The 26,670-nt window shown below is 46.9% G+C and overlaps 1 protein-coding gene and 1 long non-coding RNA gene across 4 annotated transcripts in view; both read left to right on the top strand.

The window, feature by feature from the left end:
• Window positions 1-26,670, top strand: part of Wwox (WW domain containing oxidoreductase) — an 875,116-nt gene that overhangs the window by 438,427 nt on the left and 410,019 nt on the right. The window lies entirely within an intron of this gene.
• LOC125613158 overlaps window positions 782-26,670 on the top strand; it is a 42,605-nt gene continuing 16,716 nt past the window's right edge. The window contains exon 1 of the long non-coding RNA XR_007343653.1: window positions 782-26,243. This is a non-coding gene — a long non-coding RNA (uncharacterized LOC125613158). The remainder of the gene's footprint in view (window positions 26,244-26,670) is intronic.

The following is a 26,670-nucleotide window of genomic DNA, read 5'->3' as shown; positions in this document are numbered from 1 at the left end:
TCCTTTTTTAAAAAAAATTAGTTTCATTTAGTTATACAATGACAGTAGAACTCATTTATGCACTTTGATATATCATACGTAAGTGGTGTATAATTTCTCATTTTTCTGATTGTAAATGTGGTAGAATCACATCGGTCATGCAGTTATATATGTACATAAGGTAATAATGTCTGTTTCATTCTACTACCCTTGCTTTCCCCATATCCCCTCCCTTCACTCCCCTCTACCTAAAGTAACTCTTTTCTTCCCTAGCACCCCGCCCCCCACCTTATTGTGAATTAGCATCTGCATATCAGAAAAAACATTTGGCCTTTGGCTTTTTGGGATTGGCTTAGATATTCTCTAACTCCATCCATTTACCAGCAAATACCATAGTTTCATTCTTCTTTAAATCTGAGTATTATTCCATTGAATACACACACACACACACCCACCACCACCACCACCACCACAACCACCACATTTTCTTTATCTACTCATCTATTGAAGGGCACTTAGGTTGGTTCCATAGTTTGACTACTGTAAACTAAGCTGCTATGAACATTGACGTGGCTGTATCGTGGTAGTATATTGATTTTAAGTCCTTTGGATATAAACTGAGGAGTGGGATAGCTGCAAATAACTCAATCAATAAATGGGCTAAGGAACTTAACAGACACTTCACAGAAGAAGAAATACAGTCGATCAACAAATATATGAAAAAAAGTTCAACATCTGTAGCAATTGGAGAAATGCAGATAAAAAATACTCTAAGATTTCATCTCATCTGGGTTGAAATGGCAACCATTAAGAATACAAGCAACAATAAGTGTTGGCGAGAATGTGGGAAAAGGCACACTCATACATTGCTGGTGGGACTGCAAATGGTGCAATGCTCCAGAAAGTGGTATGGAGATTCCTCCAGTCTACTTTTGCCTCCCCGGATGACAGCCTGGCTGTTCACCTGTGTGCTTGGGTAAGAGAGAGACCTGAGGCCCAGCTCTGGCCTGTGAGTATGGCGGGTGCCTCTAAGGATGATCTCCCATCCTAAAAGAGCCACAGGAAAAAGAGGGACTCTCTGCCTTCTCTGGGCAATGACTCAAGTGGCCTTTCAGCCTGAGAGGAGACTTGCCTTCAGGGGGCAGAGGAGCAGCTGGAAGGGACCTGGGTTCATGATGGCATGCCAGGGCTGCTGACTTAGCCATGCCCATGGCCTTCCTGCCTCTGGCCTTCCCATAGTCATAGAAGAAGTGTTTTGAGTTGGGTTCACTCAGGTGCTGTTACCTACAGAGGACAGGTCTCTAAGCACTTAGGAGGTGTGAGCAAACACCTTCACACTGCAGGATGCCTACCAAAGGCCAACAGAGACTGGAGAGGTCAAGGCTTGCTCAAGGTCAAGTTCTGGGAACCCAAGCATAGCAGAAACTTCTTTTAAGTCTTCTCTTTATTACTTATTCAAAGTGCCTTCCACCACCCCACATGGAAGGAAACTCAAAGGCCAGGGGCAGAGTGAGAAGGCAGGAGTCAGGGTGGCTTCAGCCCTTGGCCCAGGGGCCTCCCCCAGGGGCCTCTCAGTCTCCTTACTGGTCAATGGAGTTGACATGCCCATAGGAGAATTAGGAGAAGTGAATCCCTTCACAGAAATACAGATGACCACATGGCTATCCTTGTCATCGTTATTCATTCACACCCACAATTCTCATCAGGCACTACTATGTGCCAGGTCCTATTTTAAATGGCAGCAAGATGGCATGAACCTAACAGATGGTATTGCTGCCTCTGTCCTTTTTATATTCTAATGAAGTTGACAGAAAAGAAATAGCACATTGGAAAAAGGGCCTAAAGTTCCTTCAGATTCTCATTTCTTCATGACATATGCAGTGTTTTTGATCATCAGTTATTTTTCCTAACTGTCCACGATGTATCTCTCTTCTTCTGTGTATGTATAGTTTCATGTAACACATTTTTTGTAAAACATGTGAATATAAAATATGAAACATTACAGGTAATATAAATATGAAATATATAAGTATAAAATATAAAACATTTATATAAAATATAAATATAAAAATTTTGGATGAAAATAAATTTCTTAGCCTTTCTTAAGGAAAACCCCAAGTAAATTGTGTAGTTGGGGACATTGTGATAGAAGTTTTACTAGTGATTTTACTCGATTTTTTAGACATTCTTTCTTCCGTTGGGTTCCAAGTTCCCCCAGATGTTGTGGTTGTATTCCCTGCTCTTTGAGTGTGTGTGTGTGTGTGTGTGTGTGTGCGTGCGCGCTTGCGCTTGTTTCAGTGATGATCTAGAAGATCAATCAACATCTAGGGTCTTGCAACTAAGGGTCGCCTGCTCAGAACGTCAGTGTTTGCAGAGTGCATTGCTAGTTATTTTGACATGACTGCATGGCTTTTCCCAAGTCTTCTGCAGCCTTCTCATTCAAATTCTTAGGCAGATTCCTCCACACAGGGGTCCTTGTCCACCTTATGTTACACCCAAGGAAACCAGGACCCAGTCATAGTGTTGAGCACTGAATCGGGCCTCGCCCCGCTTCCTGTCCCATGGTCTTCTCTGTCTTTGCTCTGCCTGCCTCTCAGGGTGGTGGGACACGGGCTCTAGATTTGATTACTTAGATCAAGCAGCTTATGAAATGCTACAGAGCCGATGCCTTCCCTTCCTGAGAAGTTTATATAATAAAGTTGGCTTGATCCCCTCCACCGTATCTTGAGGGAACAAGTAAATTAAACAAGTAATTATATCCATAATGTTTTTAGAAGTTAGAAGATTTAAATATATGAATCTCATCTGAGTGTGCAGCCTTTTGTCTGCGGTGTTTCCTGCCAAAAGATCTCTTGACAGGAAATAAACATTAAAATAATCTTTAATCCCTTGTCTGGTCTATTACCATTAACAATTGATGCACTTTAATTTTGTGGGATTTTAACTACAAAATGGAACGGCTAAGTAGTGATAATTGGGTTTGGAATTATACGGTCATTTATATCAACAGAGATGCAAGGGGCTGGGAGGAGGGTGATTAATTATTTACTATTTCCTGGCTGTGGTTCCTATTATAGAATTTTCTGATATGTTCTGCTGTGAACAATTATCACCAAATGAAAGTAAACAAATCTGTGAACTGAAGCCTTATTTAGAAGTCAGACTCTATTGAGTTACGTGGGCTTGATTTTCCTGGACTCTGTGGGCTGGGGGCGCCCCTTTTCTCACGGTCCCACCAGCTCTGTGTGAGAGTGGTTTATCTTTGTGCATCTTAAACTCCACCATGCTCAGCCGGGGAGAAACGCCATGGAATCTCTGCTCTACTTCCAGACAGGCTTGGTGAGGGGGTGAGGGCGCGGTTGCCCTTCCCTCCACCTGTCTTTCTTCATTCCCTAGGGCAGGTCCGGGTGGGAGTTAGCCTCCTCTTGCTGTTCCTCTTGACACCTGTGTCTGTGCATGGCTTGGGCGTGTCTGTCAAGGGCAGGGCCACACTCTGTGCCTGTCTCTCCATCCTCTTTCAAGGACAAATCTGCATTTATCAAGCCTCCCCAGGATCGCCCTCTAGGATCGCCCTGTCCAGTGCACATTTTCTTTCTCTGTCCGTCTGGGAGCTACAGCATACGTCCCTCATAAATGGCTCCTTCCAAAGCCAGCAGCTAACATTCTCAGGCAGACTACCTTGCCACTGGACGATGAATGAGTACCTGACATGGGGTGGGGGGGTGCATCCTGGGAAGCAGGGAGACACACCAAGGGAAAGGCTGTGAATTCATGCCTCTGACCTCATGGCCTGGTCCTTCCTAGATTCTGCAGTGTTAGGGCCTTGGAGCACGTTTGGCGATCGGGACTTGCCTGAGTTCATGTCCCCACTGAAGTCCAGAAAGAATGCATCCCCTGCCCGCAGTGCTTCAGGCTAAATGAGCAGTGCCATCACTCCTCCACTGGCACAGCTGGACACCAGGTGGCCCCTGGGGCCCTCCCTCACCCACCCACTGTGGAGTTGTCATCTTTGCTGTCTGGGTCCCTCCATTTGGCCATTTCCATCATCTTCTGCAGCTGGGCCAGTGCGTAGGTCCCCTCTGCCCTTTGCCTCTGGGCTGCTTGGGCAGGTGGGAAGAAGTGACGAGGCCCCGGAGCTCAGGGGTTCCTCCTCATCTCTCTCCCAAGCCTCTAGAGGAGCCTGTGCTTCCTGACTCCGGCTCCCAGGACCCTGCAACAAGCTTGTTGATCACAAAGTCTAGGTGGCTCCCCACCCCTGTGGGAACACTGATGTCACCAGAGAGAGAAGACTGAATGAGCAGCGCCATCACTCCTCTCCCAGCAGGAGAGTTGTTATTACCTTGCAGAATAAGTGATGGCCACCGTGAGCCCATCTCTGAAATCCCACCTGCACAGAGGTAACGGATCCAGAGTCCAACCTGCCTCTGCCCTTAAGGCGTGAGCCCCCAACAGCCAGGAGGTCTTTGCTCCAGGCTGTCTGGCCTTGATGACAGCCCGTTGGAGCCCGCTGTGTTACGCCACATGTGATTCCTACTGGACATGGAGGCCATCTTGGGTATGCTGGCTTGGGAGATGAGCACAGGGCTTCTGAGGTGCCCTCCTGTGGGCCAAGCTTGACTCCAGATTTCATTGTCATTATTATTTAATAATTATTATCGTAAACTCGATTTCTGTTTTATCATCATTGACCAGGCAGTGTGTGCAGGTTGGAGGTGATCGATCTCCTTGGGAAGAACCATGTGGCGCGTGATAAGTTCACTTATTCTCATCTCAGAGAGTGGAGCTGGGCCAGGCGATTCTGATGTATCACTTTACACCAGACCTTTCAACCTCGGCACCACTGACGTCTTACGCTGGGTGATTCCTTGGTGTGGGGCTTGGCCTGTGTCTCGTCAGCCACTGGGTAACACTGCCACCTCCACCCACTGCATGACCGTAGCACTTCTCCTTCAGATGTCTGTAGACATCGCCTAACGTCCCCAGGATACAAAGTCAACCCCGTGGAGACTCTCTGTATTCTTCTGTACACCTCAGACTTTCCCCCACGATATGGTATTTCATAGCGGTGCAATGAACTAAGAAGCCGTGAATGAAACCAAAGTAATAATAGGAACTACTCATAAGTGATGTCCATTATGTGGCAGGCCCTACTTGGTGGGGGCTTGGCCTGTGCTTGAACTAACCCTGAGGACACTATCAGAGATGACACCGAGCAGAGCCAGGAATGAAACCCACTTCTTCTGGTCCCATGTTCCGAGCTCCAGCTATGGCCCTGGTGGTCCTCAAAGTGCGGTCCTCCAGCCTGCATGTCTGCGACCCTGGGGCCCAGAGAACGTGCTTCTCCCAGGCCCAGCCTGCCACAACACGGCCTTGGAGTGGGGACCAGCAATCGGGTTTAAACAAGCCCCTGGGGGATTCCAGTGCACCCCCAAGTTGGAGAATTTCTGATCCAACGTGCAATGTGTGGAAAGCCAAGAAAGTCTTCAAGATGTCATTTTTCAGTTGTCAGACATTTAATCAGTTGTCAAACGTGCGTGAAGCATGCCTGGCTTACGAAGCACCGTTCTGATCTCCAACTCCACAGGTGGGTCAGGGGAGTTCTGTTTATTCTTGTAAAAGACCCTTCTCCCTCCTCTTTGACCATGCCAGAAGAATCTGAAAAATGGCCATGTTCATACCTTTGCCTATATAAAGACAAAAGTGTCGCACCAGAGACAAACTGAGAGAGGTATTTTCATTCTCCAAGCCCCTCTTATCCAGATGTCCTCCAAGGCTGTCCTTCTTGTTTCCGAAGAGCAAAGCCCTGGTGCCATGGCCTTCTCTGCAGTGGCCCGCTCATCCCAAGAGCCTTCACTACCAGGAACGTAACACACTGCTGATGATCATGTGCATAAGTAGGCTGTTAGTTGATCTTCATTTCCAGTTACTTCACCTCGAAACAAACACATCTCTCACTCTTGTGCCACAGGAGTTTTCAACCTCGGGGGAGGTGCTTGCTCTTCTCAAGCTGTCAGTGTTCCTATTTCAGATGGCCCTCCCCCGCCTGCTACTACTGTAAACTGTGCTTTAAAAAAATACAATTAAAGACGATGTAAAATGTCACCATCAGCAGGAGAGCTGTTATTACCTTGCAGAATAAGTGATGGCCACGGCGAGCCCGTCTCTGAAATCCCACCTGCACAGCAGAAATGGGTTCAGCTTATTGGAGGAGACGGGTGTGGGCTGGGGAAACAGGGAACCTGTGGCCCTGGCAGAGGCAGGCTGCACACAGCCTGCAGGATGGGAAGAGGGTGTGGCTTGCAGCAGGAACATAGTGACTGCCATCAGAGGTCCCCATTTCTTCCCAGATAATTCTCAAAACCAACCAGACCTTCTTAGTCCTGGGAAAGTTTTTATTGTGGTTTTTTTTTTTTTGTGGTTGTTATTGCTTACCCCCAGGCTCCCCAGACACTGGGAGGAAATAAACCATAAAAGGAATAGTAGCGCACTGTTAAACTTTCAGACCTTTCCCTAAGATGAAACAACAACAACAAAAAAGTCCTCATTCCCAAATCTCTCTCCAAAGAAGCTGTCATTAAATGTTCCGGTGTTTTTTCCCAGGAGTGTCGTATATACTCACCACCAGAAACAAATGCATATGGCTGGGCTTGGGGTATGCTCAGTGGTAGAGAGCACTTGCCTGGCCCGCATAGGGCCCTGGGTTCAATCCCCAGTACTGGGGGGTGGAGGGGAGCCATTGTATATATGGCTTTAAAAAATTCATGAAACCGAGACATTTAAATACATTTGTTCATTATCTTGTTCTTTTCATTTCACAGTGTCTTGGAGATGACTTGGTGGTGGCACATGTCCTTAAACAGCCTCATGTGCTATGGCTGCATAACATTCCCATCACGAGGGTGTCCTGTAGCTTATTTCTTTATCCCTTCGTGAACAGACATTTAGGTGGAGTCCAAGTCTGGCTGTTGCCCTCAGTTCAGTAACGAACACCCCTGCACACATTTGCTATCTACCTGGGCAAGGGTAGCAGATGGGATTTCCCGGTGGTGGAGGTACAGAGTGCCCGGGATGTGCATCTTGGAGCTAACTAGTTTCACCAGCATTGCCAACTGTGGCCACACTGGGTGCACCAGTGTCCTCTGCACCCTGCATACGTAGGTATGTCTGTCACCCCAGAAGTGACCCCCAGCAGCAGAGGAGACGGAATGTCATTGGCAGGTCCAGCCATCAGCTATCAGCAGCCCTGTTTTTAAAGCGCTCATGCTGAGAGCTTCTTTGGAAGCCACCGCTGTGGAGCACGGGGAGCCCAGGCCCAAGTGTGGCCATTTTTTTTTCCCCTTTCAATACATCACATTGATTTTCTGTATGACTTTATCTGCTTAATACAAAGTGGGATTGAGCAGTTATTTGTCTGGGTTTGACCATTCCTTATCAAACATTTATGATTTAGCTTTCGCCGCCGCATCTTCTTGTAAGGCGTTTCTTATTTGTATCTTTTTCCGTAAAGGAAGGCTTGTGACGACAACCCTGTCATAAATCTCTCTTGAATGGGACATGTCGCAGGGGAGTGGGCAGAGCGTGGGGGCTCCTGCGTGGGATGTTTTGGGGAAAAGCATCAGGAAGGGGCAGCAGAGAGTGCTTGTGACCCCATGTCATCGTTTATTAATAGCAGTTAACACCCCGACGTGGAGGGGGGGGCGTGGTATATCAGGATTGAACACCTCAGGAGGCACAGCCAGGTGACTGTCGGGATGAATTGTCCACTGAAGGAGTGAGCTTGGCCCAGCTAAGGGCAAATCTTACACCACTGCCCGTCTGTACTTAGGATAATGTTGATGCCAGGGTAAGGGCAAGTGACCAGGACTCCCCAGGAGTCTTGGTCAGAATCTAATCTGCATACAAACAAGGGGTTAGGAGCACAATGGACATCCATGTTTTTCTCTCTTTCATTTGTCCTGTTTCTCTCCCTTGAGACCCTGCTCTAGTTTTCCATGTAGAATGCGGTATTCCAGAGCTTCACACCATCCTTGAAGACTTCACTGAGCACCTACTCTGTTGAGCAATGGGCCCTTGGGGCCCCTTCCAAGGATGCGGGACTGAGAAGGCAGGATGGCGAAATGGTGGTGGCTGTCTAGCCAGGTGTGGATGCCAGAGCCAGAGCTCAGGGACTTGGGACAACAGGCATTTGCCATTGTGGTTTCTGTGGATGAAGAATGAAGAGCGGGCCTAGCAGGGCTCTCAGGATGCAGTGAGGGGTTGTGGTCAGCAATGGAGGCTGGACTTGGGGAGGATCTGCTCCCAGCTCGTGGGCATGGCTGCCAGTGGGATATGCAGGGTTTTGGTAAGTCTGGGATCAGGGGTCCCAGTTCCTTGTTGGCTATCGGCTGTTGCCACATGGGCCTCTCTAAAAGGCCCCTCCCAACATGGTAGCTCACTTCCATGCTGAATGAGCCAGTGGAAAAAGGACTTAGTGAGGAGGCCAAAGCCAGAGTCTTTTTCTGAATTTAGCTCTAGAAGTGACATCCTATCACTTGGGTTTTTAAAATTGAGATGTAATTCAATACAGTAATATTTTCCTTTTAAAGCAGATAGTTAAGGCGTTTTTAGTTTATTCACCAATTGTGCAATCATCCTCACGATCTAATTCCAGAACATTCTGATCACCCCAATAAGAAACCCCCAGTCCCCACTCGTGGCTCATCCTGGTCTCTGGAAACTACCCATCTATTGTCTCTGTCTGTTGATTTGCCTGGTCTGCACAGTACATATACATGGGCCATGAATACGTGGCCTTGAATGACTGGCTTCTTTCCTACAGCCTGATGTTTTCAAGGTTCATTCGTGTCATAGCCTCTGCTAGCATTCATTTCTTTTTATGGTCAAATAATATTCCACTGCACGGATAGATCAATTGTATTCATTGATTCATCAGCTCATAGTGTTTCCATTTAATGACTCTTAGGATAATATTCTACATGAGCATTTGACTATTTCTGGCTATTACAAATAATGCGACTATGAATGTTTCCAAGAGTTGCTTCTACCTTCTGTTTATTAGAAGTCATGCTGGTATGAACATCCGCTTTTATTCCAGTATTCTTTCATGGCTTGTGTTGGCCGTGACCTCAATGAGCTAGGAGAACTTTTTTGGGAATGCTTTATACCACTTCAATTTCAAACAGAGGAAGGAAATAGTGATTGCATATGTGATTAGAGATAGCTTTTGAGGAGGTGGCATTTCAATTGTACCCTAAAGGATGAGAGTCATACAAAGACAATTCCACAGAGGTACAGTAAGAACAAAGGTCCTGGGGTGGAAGTACACTCGACCTGTTTAAAGGAGAAGAACAAGCCAGCATGGTTGCAGGCAGACAGAATGGTAGGTGATGAGGTCAAGGTGTTGGCCAACCACAGGTGCAAGACTGCTATAAGGATTCTAGGTTTTTGTTTTTGTTTTCCTTCTTTGCGGTGAAAGCCATTGGAAGGAGCATACTTTGGTTCATGCTTTTAAAATGGTACCATGATCACAGTGAGAGGAACAGTCTGGCAGGCAGGAGCATAGGCTGAAGGGCATGCTGGGAGGTGGCCCAGGTCTAAGAGTGCATCAGTGGCCACTTTGACCATGGGAACACAGTGGAGGAGGAGAAATAGGGCTGGGTACCTAGACTCACTGGACCATCATCCCAGGTCAGCCTGTCTTTTTCCTCTGGACCCCAACCCCCTAACCCTGCATCCTGAGAGCCAAGTGGGGACTGGCCACCCAGAAGGCACCAGGGCAGGTTTGCTGGAGTGGCCACTCACGGAGGAAGTGGCAGGTTGCAGAAAAAGCCATCAGCGTCCCCCACACGGACGCTCTGAGCTCCTGCCTCGGACAGACCGGCTCATTCCCAGGCTGTCCCCTAGAATGATGCCTTTGGTCCTGTCCCCTTTCACTAGAAGGGATTCCGAGCTCGTAAATAATGTCTTCCTTTTAAAAGATGAGCAAAAGAAGAGCCGGCAGTGTCAAAACGCTGTGTGCAAATATTTTATTATTTTCCCCTTTTACAAATGAACACAGTATATCAATATCGGTGCATCTGGGAAGAGCAGGCGTGGGGGCGGCCAGCGGAATAGCAGCTCCAAGTGGCGATCCATTATGTTCTCCCTGAATTAGGCTTGTCTGTGCTCCGTTATTAAAGTGGGATTTTTCTTAATTATTAACAGTTAAAAATAGGAAAATAGATTTCAAGGGGAAGAAAGTTGCAGGCAACAAGGGTCCAATTCTAAATGTGTGCATGTGCGTAAAAAGGAATTTGCCAAACATGAATAGGCACTTACAATGTGACTAGAATTGGCCCTGTCATGTGTCAGCCTAATCGCCTGGGCCCTGGTTCAATACAATGAACTTGGGAAGGTTTGCTTAATGAAAGAACTGGCGTTTTCTGTACGGTGGCTGCATTCATCAGCCTGCGTCCTGTTCATCACCCTGCAGAGGCTGCCAATGGGGATTGGGAGGATCATCTATTAGGTAAACAGGACAGGGACAAAGGACAGCAGAGGCTGGGGCCCTGTGGAATTTTCGGCAGGGGTTGGGGTTCCCCGAGTGTGAGCTCTGTTGATGGGCTACATGTTTCCAAGCTGGCATGAGGGCTCTGCTGTGGTGGGCTGCATTTCTGCTCTGCCTCATCCCGATGGGCACGTGCTATGGGATGCTAAAGGAGGGACTTCCCTTAGACATGGGTTTTCCTATCCAGTGTGGAATCAGTAGTCCTGTTCACAATTATTGAGTTTTCCCTTCCGTCTGGGTAAGGGGAGGTCATGTTCCCCTGCTCTGTGGCTTGCTTTGGATAGTAGAATATGGGTGGAAGTGGCATGTGCCTTTTTGAGGCAGAATCATGAAGAGTCCAGCATGTGCCGCACCACAGTTGCTTTTCTCCCTGTCATGCTGACCAGCAATATTCCTGATACCGACTGCCCTTCCAGGGTGAGTCGTGGGGAAAGAGCCTTGACTGATCTACCACGGACATGCAAAAGCAAATGGTGCTTCTCTGTTGTGGCTCTAAGATGTTGAGATCTGGGGGTTACTTGTTACTGTGTCCTAACCTGGCCCATCCTGACTGCTTATGCCCATCAGCATGCTAGAGGGATCCCCATTTGACCATAAGGACAACCAAAGCCAGAACAGTGCATCACTTTATACCATAGGTATGCCTGTTTTACAAAGTTAGAATATTGAAATTTGCCTTTTAAAAATAAATATTTTTTAAAGACCTGCCTAGGTGGGTAAATTTCATTTAACCTCCAGTGCCATTTAGTCGGAGTGCCCATTTGAGAACGGAAGCAGATTTGTAAGCTGCCAGTGGGACCTTGAGTCATAGGAAAATGCAGACAAAACAAGATCTGCTGATTGACAAGGTCATCCTGGGAAGGGCCATTGTGTAGTGAAGAGCAGGTCCATTAATTCAGGGGGCATTTACGTCAGTCCTATCTGCCTCTTACCTAATGGGACTCTTTGGTTGTTTTCTTTCCTGGAGAGAATAATGATTGAAAGGAGAGATTTAAAAAGCAGAGATAAAAGTTTGCATTTAATTCTTGTGACCTGCAGCCTTCTAAGATGATTCCTAAGGAAGTGCCACTGGGAGATGGGACTCCAGGCAGTGGGCAGCTTCTCCCAAGGCAGCAGGATGGTCCAGGTTTTGACATCTTCATGTGAAGAGGTTCCAGAGAGTTCGGGGGGCATTTGGTGTTTTCATTTTCATCATGCTCCTAAAACCCAGATATTAGCAGGCTGAACTCAAAGCCCTTTACATAATTATCATGGGGCTTTCAGATAGTCTCTGTGCTTTTGTCTCTTAAATCTATTCAGTCTAAATATTAAAGTTTCCCCTCTCTTCCTCCTTCCCGCCAGTCCTTACCGTAGTGGGGCCCACAAACAGGAAATGTGCTGTGGGCACGTTGTGGTCCTTCACTAACACAGTGCAACACAGTCTCTCCCTTGGAAGGGTCACTGCGTGTGTCGCATGAAAAGGTGGAGAGCAGTGTCTAGGACAGCAGCCTGCAGGCCATCTCTCAGTGTGACTTACACTAATGGGGAGAAGCCCCAGTCTTGGCTGCCCAGTGGCCAGGGTTGCCTGTGCCTTCACCCACTGTGCTCCTTGATCTTTTTACCCAACTTTCCTCCTTTCCTTTTCCATAAACTGGATTAAATGTAGCCTCGTTGCATCGTCTTCAACAAGAGATCGTGAGAAGTATGTGAGCTCATGCTGGCCTGGCCCCTGCTGCCCAGGAAAATGTCAGTGAAGGACCCTTATATGTACAGATCAGGGTGATGAGGAGCATGTGACCTTTGCTAGGAAATTCTTCAGAAGCCACAGGGAAACCAGTGAGTGAGCCCACAGCTCTAGGGGTCATCAGGGCCAGACTCCCGTTGGGCTGACCCTCCTCGGGATGGATGCTTCCAGGTGGGGCTGTCTCCAAGTCTCATGGTAGAGCTGATGTGGAGAAGTGGGCTGGCCAGAGTCAGCCCGAACTTGATCCTGATCCTCACTGCTGAAGTTTAACCCCTCTGGGACCATGACTAAGTTGACCTCTGTGACCTCGGTTTCCCCATGTATAAGATGGACACAGGGGTGCTGTTGATCTCCCGTGGTGTCAATGTCAGCACTCTGCTCAGCCCAGCCAGCTTCGGGCTCACACTCCTCACACTCACCAGCTCAGCTCCGCCCCTCTGGTGGCAGGTGGAATGTGTTCCCAGACTGTCACTGCTGGTAGTCTCTTCTCCCCAGCACACCTCTTTACAGCTCTGAAGCCTCTGTGCACAGTGGTGTGAAAGAGTTTGCTCTCAAATACGAGAGAAAGTAGGCTCTTAAATTTAAGGTTTCTGTTCCTATCAACAGAAAATCTTCCTGGAAGCAGAACTATAAGTCTCTCTTAACACCATTTTTAGACTTGGACAGGTTGACATTGTTATTTTTTGGATTATCTCAAGATGAATATATTTTTCTGGGTGCATTTTGGAAGATGGTTAAAGATGAGAATGATACAAAAAGGGGTGCTGGTCAGACTCTCCACTGCAGTTGTCCTACAAGGCACCTGTACCTGCTGAGCTGTAATCAGGTGTCCTTGTCCTGCTCCAAGTGTCCTCCTTGGTCTCTGGTGGAACCACACAATACCACCCTTGCACCCCCAGTGCATCTTTGCTCCTGTCAGCCTTGACGACCTTGGGCATTCTCCAAGGACTTTGAGGACCATGATGGAAACTGTCATTAGGCAGCCAGGAATGGGCTACACCCCCCCCCCCCGTCTGATCCTCTGTCCCCCTTCACACTCCTTCTCGATGTGTTCCTGCAATTACATTCTTACCATGAGCTGGACCCTAGGGATGTGAGAGTGAATCAGGAGCCCTCTGTTGTGTAAGGACAAGTGTATGGACATTGAAAACTCTCAGTGTGGCAAGACAAGGGGCAGAGGTGCCAAGCGGAAGGCGAGAGAAAGGTGTGGTTATCCTCGCCAGGTACAGGTGAGTGAGGTCAGGTAGGAGGAGGATGGGGAAGCCGGGAGAGGGAAGCATCCCTAGGAAAGCCAGGCATAAAGTGACCTGAGAAACTCGGTGGTGTCTGGAGGTGGACCACCAGAGAAGCCAAGCAGAGACCTGATCTCTGAGCATCTAGTGAGACAACCAGATGGGAAATCCTGCCTCCTCCTCAACATGGCGAGTAGTAGAATGACCAGGTGACAACTTCATATTTGACCACCCCACACTCGGACCCCAGAGAGATGCCTTCTCGGTGGAAGAGTGTCCCCAAAATTTCATGTCTAAGTAGATCCCTAGGAGGTGACCTTCTTGGGAGAGGACATATTTACAAGTATAACTGAGGTAAGGATAAAGAGCTGTGGTACTGGACAGCAGTAGGCCCCAAATCCAGTGAGAGTCCTTGGAAGAGACAGGAGACACAGAGAAGTCAGAGGCAGGGAGGAGTGCCACGTCCCCAACCTGGGGATACCCAGGGCTGCTGGAAGAGAGTCCTGGGACAGTTTTTCCCAGGAGCCCCCAGAAGGGACCAACCCTGGAGATGCTTGGATCTCAGATTGCTGGCCTCCTGAATCACGAGGAAGTAAATTTCTGTTGTTTTGGTCACCCCGACTCTGACCCCAGGAAGCTAATGCAGATTTCCGGTGGTTTGGTTTATTGGTTTTAACTCCATCAGGTGGTACCACCATCCTCACCAGCGGCCGCTTCTGAGTCCCAAGGTACCCTGGCCTATCACTGGCAAAGTGCAGATTCCCTCCCTCAATGGGACATGGTTTTAAGACCTAAATGAAACAACATATGCAAAGCCCTTGGCACCATGCCTGGCTCAGAGTAAGTGACCAATAAATAGCTGCCCTTATTATTGTTGCTCTTAGTTAGAATGTAAATATATTTAAGAATGCACCATCAATATTCAATTACCCTTGCTAATGAAAAGGAATAAAGGTATAGATTGAAAAATGGAGAGTACCTGGGCAGCACATCGGTTTGCATTTTAACAATCAGTGAGACAAACACTAGGATTTTGGGGACCTCACTTGGTCCCTTCAAAGCTTACCCTGTTAGGAGCTGGCCGTCAGCTGGGACGGTGGCAGACACACAGTCTTTGATAATCCGCAGGAGGCATTCGCCCCGTGGATGGTGAAGGGTTAAGTATCACTCTGAGCTACGGGATCCTGATTAGAAAGGATTCTGTCTTCCCATTTCACAACTCCCCCTTTGGTAAAAGTTTAGAATACTGGCAGGGCAGCAGATACGTTTAGATGATTTTATTCAAATGTCAGATTTAATTAACTCCATCTCTGGAAGACAAGCTAGAAAGAACTTTTCAGGGAGCTTTGGAATTTTTTTTCCTTCTTTTTTTCCATGCTCAAGGTGATAACTGCAGTATAAAATCTTCCCAAACACATGTAAATGCAAGTATGGTCGTTTATCATAAAAATACCGTGTTAGAGGCAGAAGTGCCTGTTCACATTGTACTCTCTCACCCAGTGTGATGATCAGAAATTTATATATTGAAGAGACCACAAAAGAGTGCAGGAACAGTTGGTGATTTCTCCTCAGACAGGAGGGTTCCTGTGCTCAGCCCTTCTGTCGCTTCCTGTGGTCATTCAGGTGTGCACAGGTGTACTGAGCCAGGTTATCAGGCCCAGAGTAAGCAGCGCAGCATGGCAAGAGGCCATTGTGTCTCCCCACTGGGCCTCAATTGCCTGTAATCGGTTCATGCCCACTGGTGTGACCAGATTTTATCTCTCGCAAGGAGAATAGCTGAAAAGAGATTTAAGCAAAAAGGACTGGATGAAAATTTTAAAGCAAGAATGACCAAAAAAGACCCCTGGAAGCCATCACTGGTCCGGAGCCCCCCATCTCGAGGTCCAACATTTGTACCGATTATGGCTGACAGCTCTTGAGTTTCCAATGATAACAGCCATCTGACTTGATCGGAGTTCAATGGATTTTCACTAAAATAGAATCATCGCCTCCGTGATGGATAGAAAAAGTAAAGCAATACATCCTGATAAATGCTCTGCCTGCCTCCTTGCTCTCCCCGGCGGTGACCTTGTGCAATCCATAAGAGAGCAAAGGCAGAGCCCGGGCCACTGCCGCAGAACATCAGGACTTGAAAATTTAAGTAGCTTTGAAACCCATCAATGGGGTGAAGGGGGAATGGCCTGAGGAAGCAATGGATCATGCTTAGAGGGCTCAGAGGGAAATCGGGTGCGCTGAAGGTCGGCCTGCAGCCGCGTCCTGGAGGCCCTGCTCCGGCCCTCATTCTCATTCACGGGAGGCTGTGACCCTGTGAAACCAGATCCGTGGAAGAGCACAGTAACACAGGAATCTTCAGAGCATTTGATTTCTTCTCAGAAGTGAAAAGCACCTAAGAATCGTGCAGGGTAAGTGTCAGCCTAGAGTGGGAGTGCCCCAACCTGGGTCTCCCTCCCAGTGGCCAGGGGCAGGCTGTCCCAGGAACCCCTGGGCCTTTGTAACACTGTGTTTATTTCCAGCCCAGTTAGCCTTGCTGGCCAAGGGTACTCTCAACATTATTGATCATTAGCGGCAACCAAACAGGAAACCAAGCTCATGAAACATCTGCATCTCCAAGCCCCGGATGCTGGATCAGAAGGAGACACTTCTGGAGGTGGTTGAAGGGTGAAGAAGTTCGAGGATGTTGGCAGGCACCCATTAGTGTTGGTTACAACTTGCTAAAAGAAAATATTAAAATAAAAATTAGATCATAAATTTGGAGTCACAGTAACCAAGCCTAAAGTGCAAATTGCCAAACAAGTCAAGAGACTCATTAGCATTTTATGTAAATCAGTTATTACTGTTCTCCACTTCCTTAATTATCCATGTTATTTCAATACAACCCTTTCTTTGATGTCCCAATTCTATATTTAAATAGTGCAAGATTTCTATCGTATCCTCCCGCAGAGGTTTGCGCCATGCAAAAAACATGCCAAGAGCAGCTCTTTTGGAGACCACAGGGAAATGTTTAATTGGTTCATCCCATTTGAGTTATGAGGGCGTATTACTGAGCACATAAAATCAGAAACATGGAAAGTACTAGCTCGGAGAAGTTTACTGAAACCTGCAAGAGACCACTTGAAATTTTGCCCCCAAGACTTTTTGGATCCTCTGTGGGAGCTGATTCAAAGGGAAATTTTGCAAACTTCATTGAATTTTGCTAAATGATTGATTTATAATTGAAATATTTGGAAATAAAACCCAGCAGTTCTTTTTCCTTTGGCACAGAGAGTTGGATGAAGAGAGTCTTCAGGCGAGTGGCAGAGAGGTGGGGGTGGGAGGAGGCTCTCCCCACCAGGCACGTCACAGGTGGAGAGTGGGAGGGCCATTCTTCCTCTCTAGAGTTGTCTGAAGTTGCGAGAACAATTGACCCATTGCTGCCATAAGTGGCCTGTCTCGAACAAATGAGTCTGAAAGAACAGGGCGGCCACAGGGAACTCAGCTTCCCTCTCTCTGGTTTTCTGAAGCCATAGGCTCCGGTGCTCTTTGCTCCCTTCCTGGATCTTCCTCGATCTGCCCCAAAACCCAGCTCACATTTCAATACCTTATTCCAAAAACAAAAGCCAAGGGAGAATCTTTGAATGTGAATCATGTCTAAAAATAGAAGCAAAAGAAGGAAATCTACTCTTCCCATATTTTTTGACCCATGGCTAGATCTGATTTTCTTTTCTTTTTTTAAGGGGGCGAGTGGTAGGGAGAAATACAGATCTGGGGAGAACCAATATGGAAGTGTTCCATGAATGATAGGCTCAAGTCAAGGCCAAGCTATGTTGGTGCTTTGTTCACATCATCTACCCTTAATCTCCCCTCATAAAACATGGGCAACAGTGTAGTGTTGAAGGGTGTTCGTTAACATATTCAGGGTGTACAGTATACAGTAGGTGCTCAATAAATGCTAAACTTGAGCCTCTGCTTTGGGCCAAGCACTGTGCTGAATGTTTACTGTCTGATCACATGATGTCTTTGAATCCTCAGAACATTCCTTAAAGCAGGTGGGATGATTTTCATGCACTTTTAACAGGGAGGTGGGATTTCTGGAGGTGTTTTACCCAAGGTCACACAGCTTTAGGGCAGAGCTGGGGTTTAAATCCAGAAGTTCTCTAAACTGGAGCTGTATTTCAGATAAGCACCACCCACTGTAGATAATGTAAAAGATTAAAAGAAAAAAATATATAATCAGAGTTTTTGCAGCATTTGTCTATTTAAATTTATAATGTTTATAGAAAACTCATCTTTGCAGGCTAAAATGCTTTCAGATTTAATCTGATTTATTAGTTATTAGTTTAAGAAATATTTTTTATAGGCTATTATGTTTTATATCTGGAATGTCCCCATTAAAGGCTTGGTCCCCAGTGCAGCAATGTTCAGAGGTGGGGCTTTTGGGAAGTGATGGGATCCCGAGGACTCTGATCTCATAATGGATTTATCTATTTGATGGGTTGATAATTGGAATGTACTCCTGGGAGGGGTAGAAACTGTAGGCAGTGTAGTAGGGCCTGGCTGGAGGAGTAGGTCACTGGGGGCGTGCCCTAGAAGGGTGGATCTTGTCCCTGGCCCCTCCCTCTCTCTTTCTCCTAGCCTCCTGGTTGCTAAGACGGGAGTAGAGTTCTTCGGCCATGCCCTTCTGCCCTGATGGTTTTGCCTGACTGCAACCCCAAAAGCAGCGGAATCAGCCCACCTTGGGCTGAAACCTCTGAAACCACAAGCCAGAATAAATCTTTCTTCCTGTCAGTTGATTTTCTCAGGCACTTTATTACAGCAACAAAAAGTGGACTAACTCATGGGCCTTGCCATGTTCCAGGCAATGGTGTAGGCACTTCCAGCTGGTAATTCATAGGAACCATTCACAGATACATCTTTCGCGAGTCAGCACCAAGGATTGGTGGGCAGGTTCCAAGACCCTGTGAGACAGGCTTCCTCCCTGGTCCTCGCAAGCTAGAAGTAGCTAGGCACCGGACCCTAGTGATGGATTTAAGAAAAAAAAAAAAAGGTAAATTACATTTTTTAAAAACATGATTTTCTGATTATGCATATGGTATGTTCTTTATAGAAAGTTTGGAAAATGTAAGAAGTTGTAAAAAAGAAAAAATATTTTAATGCCTTCAAAATACTAATACATGCTGTTAACATCAATCTAAGATGTTAATGAAAAAGGAAACACGTGATCCTGCACAAAAAAATTTTCAGCCTCTTCTACACATCCTTGTTTTAAATTTTCTTCTCCGCAAACAAAACGGGGGCAGTAAATGGGTGGCAGGGCACCAGGGGTTCAAGTCCCCAAGCCCTGGTGTCTTCTTTACAGGACTTTGTGCCTTGTCCCATGTGGACATAAAACTAGCCCCAAGTACACCATCGAGTGGGAATTTTCTTAAAATTTCAGCAGGTCACTATCCCTCACAGCAGATGTCTCAGACCTTTGCACCTTTTGTCACTGGGCGCCCCCTTTGCTTTTGTCCCTTGGGTCTTGGGAGTGTCAACTATTACCAGCTCTCCATAGTAGGCAGTGTTTCTTTACCCTGCGACGTCCTGTTGCAGAAATTCAATTCATCACTGATCTTTCCTCCCCGTGGCTGGTGGGTTTCGTCACCAGGAAAGCACATTGTTCCAACTCTGAAAGTCTACAGTCTAAAATCATCATCATGTATTTTCATCAGGATGAAATATCGGGCGCTCTGCTCAGTGCAAGATTTTATTAATGATGTGCTGTCAGGGGCTGGATGTTCTGCATATTTGCATATTAAACAGCTGAGTGAAGAAACATTCCTTTTATTGCTGCAGGGAATAAATCAGTTTAAAGCAAGTTCTCATCATTTATACTCCTTTCAGCTAAGTCTTCTTTTATTGAAATAAATTGTTGAAGTGCTTTGCTCATTCTTTGAATACTGATGAAATTTACCTTGATAGGACCTCAGGAAAAATAATATTTTCTTAAAGGTGCAGTATTGTTCCATTTTTGAGTATTACTTTAATACATTATTGATAAGTTAATTTAGAAATATCAAGTGAAAGGGGAAGAAAAACAGGTTTGAATAAAGATGGTGTTTCCTTTGGATGATTTTGCCAAGTGCATTTTTATTGGCAGAGCGGAAGCAAATAAAAAGCAGCAAGCAACAAGAATAGTTTTTATTAATACCTACTGTACTTTAATGAACCATAGTTGGTTTTGCATTCAAATCCATGGGACAGTATAGTCTATCCCCACACAAGGACCCCAAAGCCACTGTCACCTGAGCAAGTGCGTGAGAAATCCCAGGCAGTCTGGCTGTTTTCAGATATTAATTGTACTTGCTTGAGGGGAGGGGTAAGGGGTTGTTTGACAAGATCTTTGCAAATGCTCAGGGTTCCTCTGCCTACGCATTACCTGCTCTCTAGGCCAGAAGTTTAAAACTCACTCTTCATACCATTTTTGACCTGAAAACAATTTTTAAATAAGATTTCGGTTCAAATCATGGTTCTGAAAACTTGATTGAAACATTTTCAAACTGGGAAATTTCCCATAAAATCTTGGATTTCAAGGTTGTCTGGAAAAGGCAGGAGATCACATAATCCCAAACCTCGTTGTACCCAGTGGCTGTCGGCTTTAGGGAGGGTGGCCTCCTTGGGCTGTCGCAGTCCCCACCACTCCCTGTTGCTTACATTTTCTTATGACACCCACGTGGGGCTGAATGGTGACTTTACGCAGCCCTGGTCTACATCTTCATTTACATAAAGTGCCTGGGCAGTGCCGGTCACATAGTAAGTGTCCAGTTAGCATTAGCTCTTCTCAGACGAACCAATGGAACTGAGGGTACTCAGTGACATAAATGTTTTATCATCTCGATGCTATCCTGAGGGCAAAGCCAAGCCTCAGGCCTTCCATATTAATTTCATTTCTAAAACGTAGAGCTCTCGGCTCCTGCAAATCTTGCCCACATACCCACGTTTCCAGGGACAGCCTCCAGAGAACGAATCGTAAAGCATGGAAATGGCATGGGCACGGGCTTTTTTTCCAGCATAAGAAGCTCCTGTACCTCTTTCCCTGCCAGGAGAAGTATTGTTCTCGTATAAATCATTTGTGACAGAAGCTCCTTATTTTTAAGTGGAAAATGCACATTTAATAACATAAGAATAATGTCCAAGCATTCTCTCATCCAAGGTGCCGGGAGGAGGCAGGGATGCCTGGGTGCAGCTCCGTTAGGGCCACGCGGTCACTGTCCTTGCTTCTGCCTGGGCAGAGCTCTGAGCAGATGGCTGGCCCCTCAGGACTACCTGCCTGATGGCAACCAAGCGCCTGGGCACCTTGTAAATCCTGCAGACAGCCAGTCCTGGCGAACCAGCTGTGTGACCTTGGGCTGCTTGAGGTCCCTGTGCAAGCCTCAGTTTCCACATCTGTCCAACGAGGTTTGGGAGTAAAGTTTAAATAGGAAAAGACAACTACAGCTGGGAGGTTCAGTGCTCAAGCTAACCAGTGGGGCTCTTCACATTTAAATTATCAAGACTTAAATGAAGTAAAAGACACTCAGCCCACAGCCACACATTGGGAGTGCTGAGCCTCCCACGTGAGCAGCGGCTTCCACACTGGGTGGCACAGAGACAGAGGGAACGCTGTGCTACCTTAGGAAGCTCTCCTGGACGAAGCAGTGTCTGGTGCAGAATAGGCCAGGTTGGGCTTAGTTTTATTTCTGTGAGGAAATAAAAGGAGGCATCCCAATGCCTGAAATGGGGCCCTTTTAGTAGTGACTTCAAAAGAGCTGGGGCTGCAACTTAAGGAGGCCCTAAGCAACGTAGTAAGACCCTATCTCAAAGTTAAAAAAATAAAAAGGGCTGGGGATGTGGCTCCGTGGTTCAATCCTCAGTGCCAAAAACAAAAATAAAAAAACACACCAATCTGGGACTGGTGTACCCCTGGAGTCCCTCCACGGACAGAAAGGGAGGGAAGCAGAGCTTGGTAATGGTGGTGCTCTTCTTACCCGTTAGAGTCTCTGGGGCAGACCAAGGTTTGAGGGTCCCTGGTCCTGATCCCAGGGGACTCCCTCATTGCCGGTGTTAACCTGATTAGCCCGAGCCTGGCTCCTCGTTAATTGCCTAGAGTAGAAAGGACAGTTTCCAGGACTCAGCACAAATGGCTGTGTGTTGACTCCACGGCTGACACTTAGTAGCCTTGCAGAAATATTCTCTCAGTCAGGGCTTCTGTCCTTCACCTGGGACCCTCTGAGTTCAGGAGGGTCCTGTGGATGTCTTGTGAAAACAGAAGTCCTGGGCCCCCTCCCTAGAGCCTCTGCAACCCTAAGTCTGTAGCCCTGGATTCAGCACGTCTGGCAGCTCCCAGCCGTGGCCTCCTGGCCTCTGGGACCACACTTGGAGCCTCTCTTTCTTCATTTCTGGAGTTTTCTCCAGGCCCAGCACTTTTGTGATGCTTAAGGAAATGAATAGAAGACAGTGACCCAGTGGGTTCTCAGCAAATGGTGTCTGCTATTACAATTGTTTTATTTTCACTCATTGTTATTTTTACAACTACAAATCGGGATCTGCTAGAATTGCTTAATATTTGGAAATCGGACTTGGCCCACTTTGCCACCCTTCTTCCATGAACTTGCTATCTTGGCTTTAAACTAGTGGAGAGTCTTCCAAGTCCAAGTCATCAGGACCAGGGAGTGGGTGTGCTGTTGCCCACGTGGTTCTAAGTGCTCTGTAATCAAGTGCTTGTCCCCTTCCAGGTAGCTGGCAACTGAACTGCTTGTACCATTCATTCGTGCCCAGGTTAGCACTAAGGCCAGCGTTCAGGTGCCCTCTGCAGAGAGAGCAGGTGTGTTCGGCACCTTTGCGTAATGCAGAACAGGTGTTTTGCAAACCTGTGCCTTTGAGACTGAACATTAGTTTAGAGGGGGAGACGAACCCCCCCTGAGCTGGGGAGGGAGAGGAAGACACTTATGCTGTAGAACTAGACACTCCATAAAGGCATCTCTAGGCCGTTCTGATAGGCAACCTCGGAGGGTCCGTCATTCAGAACCGAGGCTCTGAGTCCTGACACCTGTTCTTGGTCTAGTGCTGAAATATTTCCAGATTCACTTTCCAGTGTTTAGAATGGCAGGTGGCGGGGAGACATTGGGCATTGCTCGCTCTTGGTTAAGCCCCAATCTTGAAGGACTTGAGTGAGTTCAGATGTTAATAGCAGCGAATGGGGTGGGCGCTTGAACGTCCTGATGTGTAATTCTGAAGTTTCATTAGGCTTCTTTGGTCACAAGGAACAGAGGCCTACTTGGGTCACCTATTTTTAAAAATGTCGTTTATTCTGCAAGACACAGGCGGCCTCCCTGCGGCCCCCCGCGGTTCCCTCCCACGCCCTCCGTGTGTTCTTTTTCTGACTCCTATTGCCATTGCCATTTCTATTTAGAAGTCACCCTCCCTCACCTCTTTGGCTCACGCATGCTTTGGCTTTCTGCTCATGACAGTGCGGCTCCCCTGAGCCTCTCCATCCACGAGCTGCCCCTGACGCAGCAGCTTGGTCTTGCGTCCCAGCTCCCGAGTGCAGCAGGTCCATTGGGAGGGATCACCTTTTCCACTGGTAAGTGGCAGGGGTATGGTTCAGCTGTGCTCTGAGTGGGCAAGGAGCGGTTAAGTGACACCAAACACGCCCACCTAAGCTGGAGGGCTGAGGACCTCCTTCGGGGCAAGGCGAATGAGCAGGGATGACTGCTTTTGCAGTTTAGGGCCATGTGAGTCTCAGAGCCAGCCCAGAGTTGCTGTTCTCTACCTATTCACAGTTGCCTCAGATTTATCACCGGGACCTTAATGTGGTGCAAGCGTGACCCTAGAAAAGCTGCTCTTCACAGCTGCGACACCACCACGGTGGACAAGCCACATGGCCCCCTCTGCACCTCCTCCTCCTTGTGCAAGCAGTTGCCCTTCCCCAGATTCTCCTGTTTCAACTGGTTGGGACTCTAATTATACAGGGTTTCAACCGGTTGGGACTCTAATTATCTGAGGTGCATGGTTGTTATCTGAGCATCTGTTTGTCCCCATGTATGTTTTCATGAGGCAGGGACATCTTCAAAACAGAGAGTCAGGAATCACCTGGAAATCCACTCTTCATCCTTGGAGTACTGAGGTGCTCACAGTAGGTCTCAGAAATGCCATCTTGTTCCAGCGTCTGTGAAAGGTGCTCATTTGGGTGTGTTGCCCTTTTGATTTTTATTCTAGGGCGTCCTTTGGCCACAGTCCTTAGAGGGGACTTTTTCTCTTTGAGGCTTACTGTGACATGTTCATTCTGCTGAGCTATTGCTGTTCAACCTGTAAGTATTTCTACTTCTCCTTGCAGTGTGACGTCTGGGCAGCATTTCCATTCTGGTTTTATGACCTGGGAGGGATGAGAGAGACGTATGAGGTCATCTTGTCTCTCCTCAGCCTGGCAGGATTGCTTCCTGGTGGTGTAGTCAAGTGTTTGATCCAATCTCATTTAAAATAACTCAAGAGGCCCAAGGAGGCCTTCCTTGAGAAGCTGAAAATTCTGCAGCCTAATAACTCACGGTGTGAATTTTTGTGTGTGTATGCTTCTAATATGCAGAATCCAACATGGGACGGCTATAAAGAGCCAAGTCTGCTTAAGGTAGTTCTTCACCTAGAGTGTTCTCATAATAGCCACTTGTGTTATCAATCTTCATCCAGCGCAGGAGTGAAGTGCCAGTTACAGCTAGACCTAGGGACTATTTATCCTAAGATGCAAGAATAGCACCCCAAATGAGAATTAATGCTGAACACCAGCTCGGTCTGCCAGCGGCACGTTGGCTGTTCTCTGTATAATATTCCACATAACGATATGTGTTTTGCTTATGTGGTGCTAAATGTGAAAGCAGAAGCTTCTGCTGCGGGATGCCTTGCCCAGAATTGCAGGCTCCCACTTCAGAACTGCTCCGACTGTAGTCCTCCTTCTGCTTGCCAAGTGCAGCGTCTTTCCTCCATCTGGAGCCTTTCTGTAATCTTGGTCAACTTGGAGAGCCCAGGGGAGGCGAATTACTGCCCAAAGTAAGACCTGGGAGCAGTGTTAAAAGAGGGGAAGGAAAGAACTCGGTGCAGCAGACAGGAGAAATGCAAATTGGGAATTAAGCAGAGCAGGGGAAGGTGGGGTAAGGTGAGGATGAGATACAGGGAATGAGATAAAGAAGGAGAAAAGAGGGTACAAGAGTTCTGTAGGGTGGGAAAGTATTCTTATTACAAGTATGAGATGTTCCAAGTGCTACCTTCTAGATCCTTCCATGGCTATAGGAATCTGGTTTTCAAGGTGCGACTCACAGGCCAGCAACATCAGCAGCATCACCTGGGAATTTGTTAGAAATGGAAGTTACCTGGCTCCACCCAGAAATACAGGTGGAGACTCGGCCATCTGGGTTCTCACGGGAGCTCGGCCGCAGCCCAAGCGTGTACCAGATGGAGAAGCACCATGGCAGGACCCTTATTTCAGGAATCAGGTTTGTTTTTCAGGAGTGGCCCAGCAGTCAGGAGGCGTTTATGTTTAGAGGGGACTCTGCTCCCATTCCTCGGGCTTTACCAGATACACAACTGGAGATGCAGAGAGACCTCCTCTCCGGCTTCCCTGCCGAAACTGGCTTAGGAGAAAGACAGATTCCTTGTTCCATCGAGCATTTTCCTCTTGACTACGCATGATGCCCCACCGTGAAACACAGATCCCGTCTCTAAGCCGCCAGGGCCTGAGCCACGCATGTTAAGTGGAACATCCAGACATACATCTCAGTTTCTCTTATGGTTCCCCAGTTGACACATCATGGCCAACGAGAGAGTGGAGATCATTACGGGGTTTATTTTCATCTTTATTTTATCATTTAGAACACATTTTTCCAATGAGAGTACCGATGACATAAAAGGTTATGCATTGAGTAACCACCCAAATTAGCCCTCCTTCCGCTCCATCTTGTTCACCCGTGCTCTTGCGCTTGCTCACAAGTAAACAGTAAATCCAAGTTACTTTAAGTAAATATTGGACATACGAACTCAATGTGTTCTTGGTGTTCCTAAAGCATCATTATAATTTAAAGTCAAAGTCCTGGAATCTCATCAAATCCTACTTTAGGATAAAGGGTTATGCTTACCAAAAGGAAAAACTGCGAGTGTGAAGGTCCTCCTACATTTTCAACGTGGGCTATGGTGGTTTAAGGATTTCTTCCATTGCATGCTGATAAATATTTATCATGGTTAAGTGAACAATCATTTGGAGACAGATACCACTTTATGATGTAGCTTCTCAGGGCGTCCTAATTGTGACTGTGCCTTGCCAGTTTATGTTTTATCGGAATATGCAGACGTATAGTTTATGAGGTTGGGTAATGAAGAGAGAGAGACCCCAATAAACATATTTGCTAAGAGTAATGGTTATCTATAGCTCTGCAACCCTGGGTTAGCATTGCCTGTATTATACAATACAAGGCAAGCTGTTCATAGCTCAATTAGACCTCACTTGTTTCATTTTTAGGCATTATGTTATTCTAAATTAACACTATATTTCATATTCTCCAGGTCTGACTATTAACTGGGTTTTGGAATCTTCAGAGTTTATTATTTAGTAATCCCCAAAGCTTTCAAGTAGGCATTTTTTTTAATTTGTGCACTAAAATAGATTAAAAACTAGATAGAAAGCCATGTTAAGTGGCCCTCTCCTTTTCTTTGGCTAATTGTGCTAGAAGTGGAAAAAGACGAGGCAGGTGAGGACATTTCTAAGTGGGGCCAGTGACTTGCCACCGTACGGGCCACCAAATGCCGCAGTCTGGCTGGGCACAAAATCACGAGCCACCACACAGCTTGTAGATTCAAACAGCAACTCTTTATTCCCGAACTCACACCAGCCGTCTACAATCACGTTCTGGGGAAATCCACGTTCTCTGCCCAAATCCACGTTCTCTCCCAAATTCACCTCCACTGGGCATCTGTCTCCCAAAATATACTGTCTGAATCCCGTGAGAACTCAAGGGGAACTTAGGCAGCAGGATACGCCCTATTCCCAGCAGGAATAATCTTAAACCTTAAACCTGGAACCTAAACTGGGAACGCCCTAAACACGATTATGTTAAACCGGGAACACCCTAATCCGCCCTGGTCCTTGAGCAAGGTCAACTACATTCAATGTCACTGCAAAATGTCAGCAACATGGGGTACGCTGGCAAGGAAAT

This window comes from Marmota marmota, unplaced genomic scaffold (genome assembly GCF_001458135.2).
Source record: "Marmota marmota marmota unplaced genomic scaffold, marMar, whole genome shotgun sequence".
In the NCBI taxonomy this organism is placed as follows: domain Eukaryota; kingdom Metazoa; phylum Chordata; class Mammalia; order Rodentia; family Sciuridae; genus Marmota; species Marmota marmota.
The sequence above is the reverse complement of the archived record's forward strand: the minus strand, read 5'-3'. Positions and strand labels throughout refer to the sequence as shown.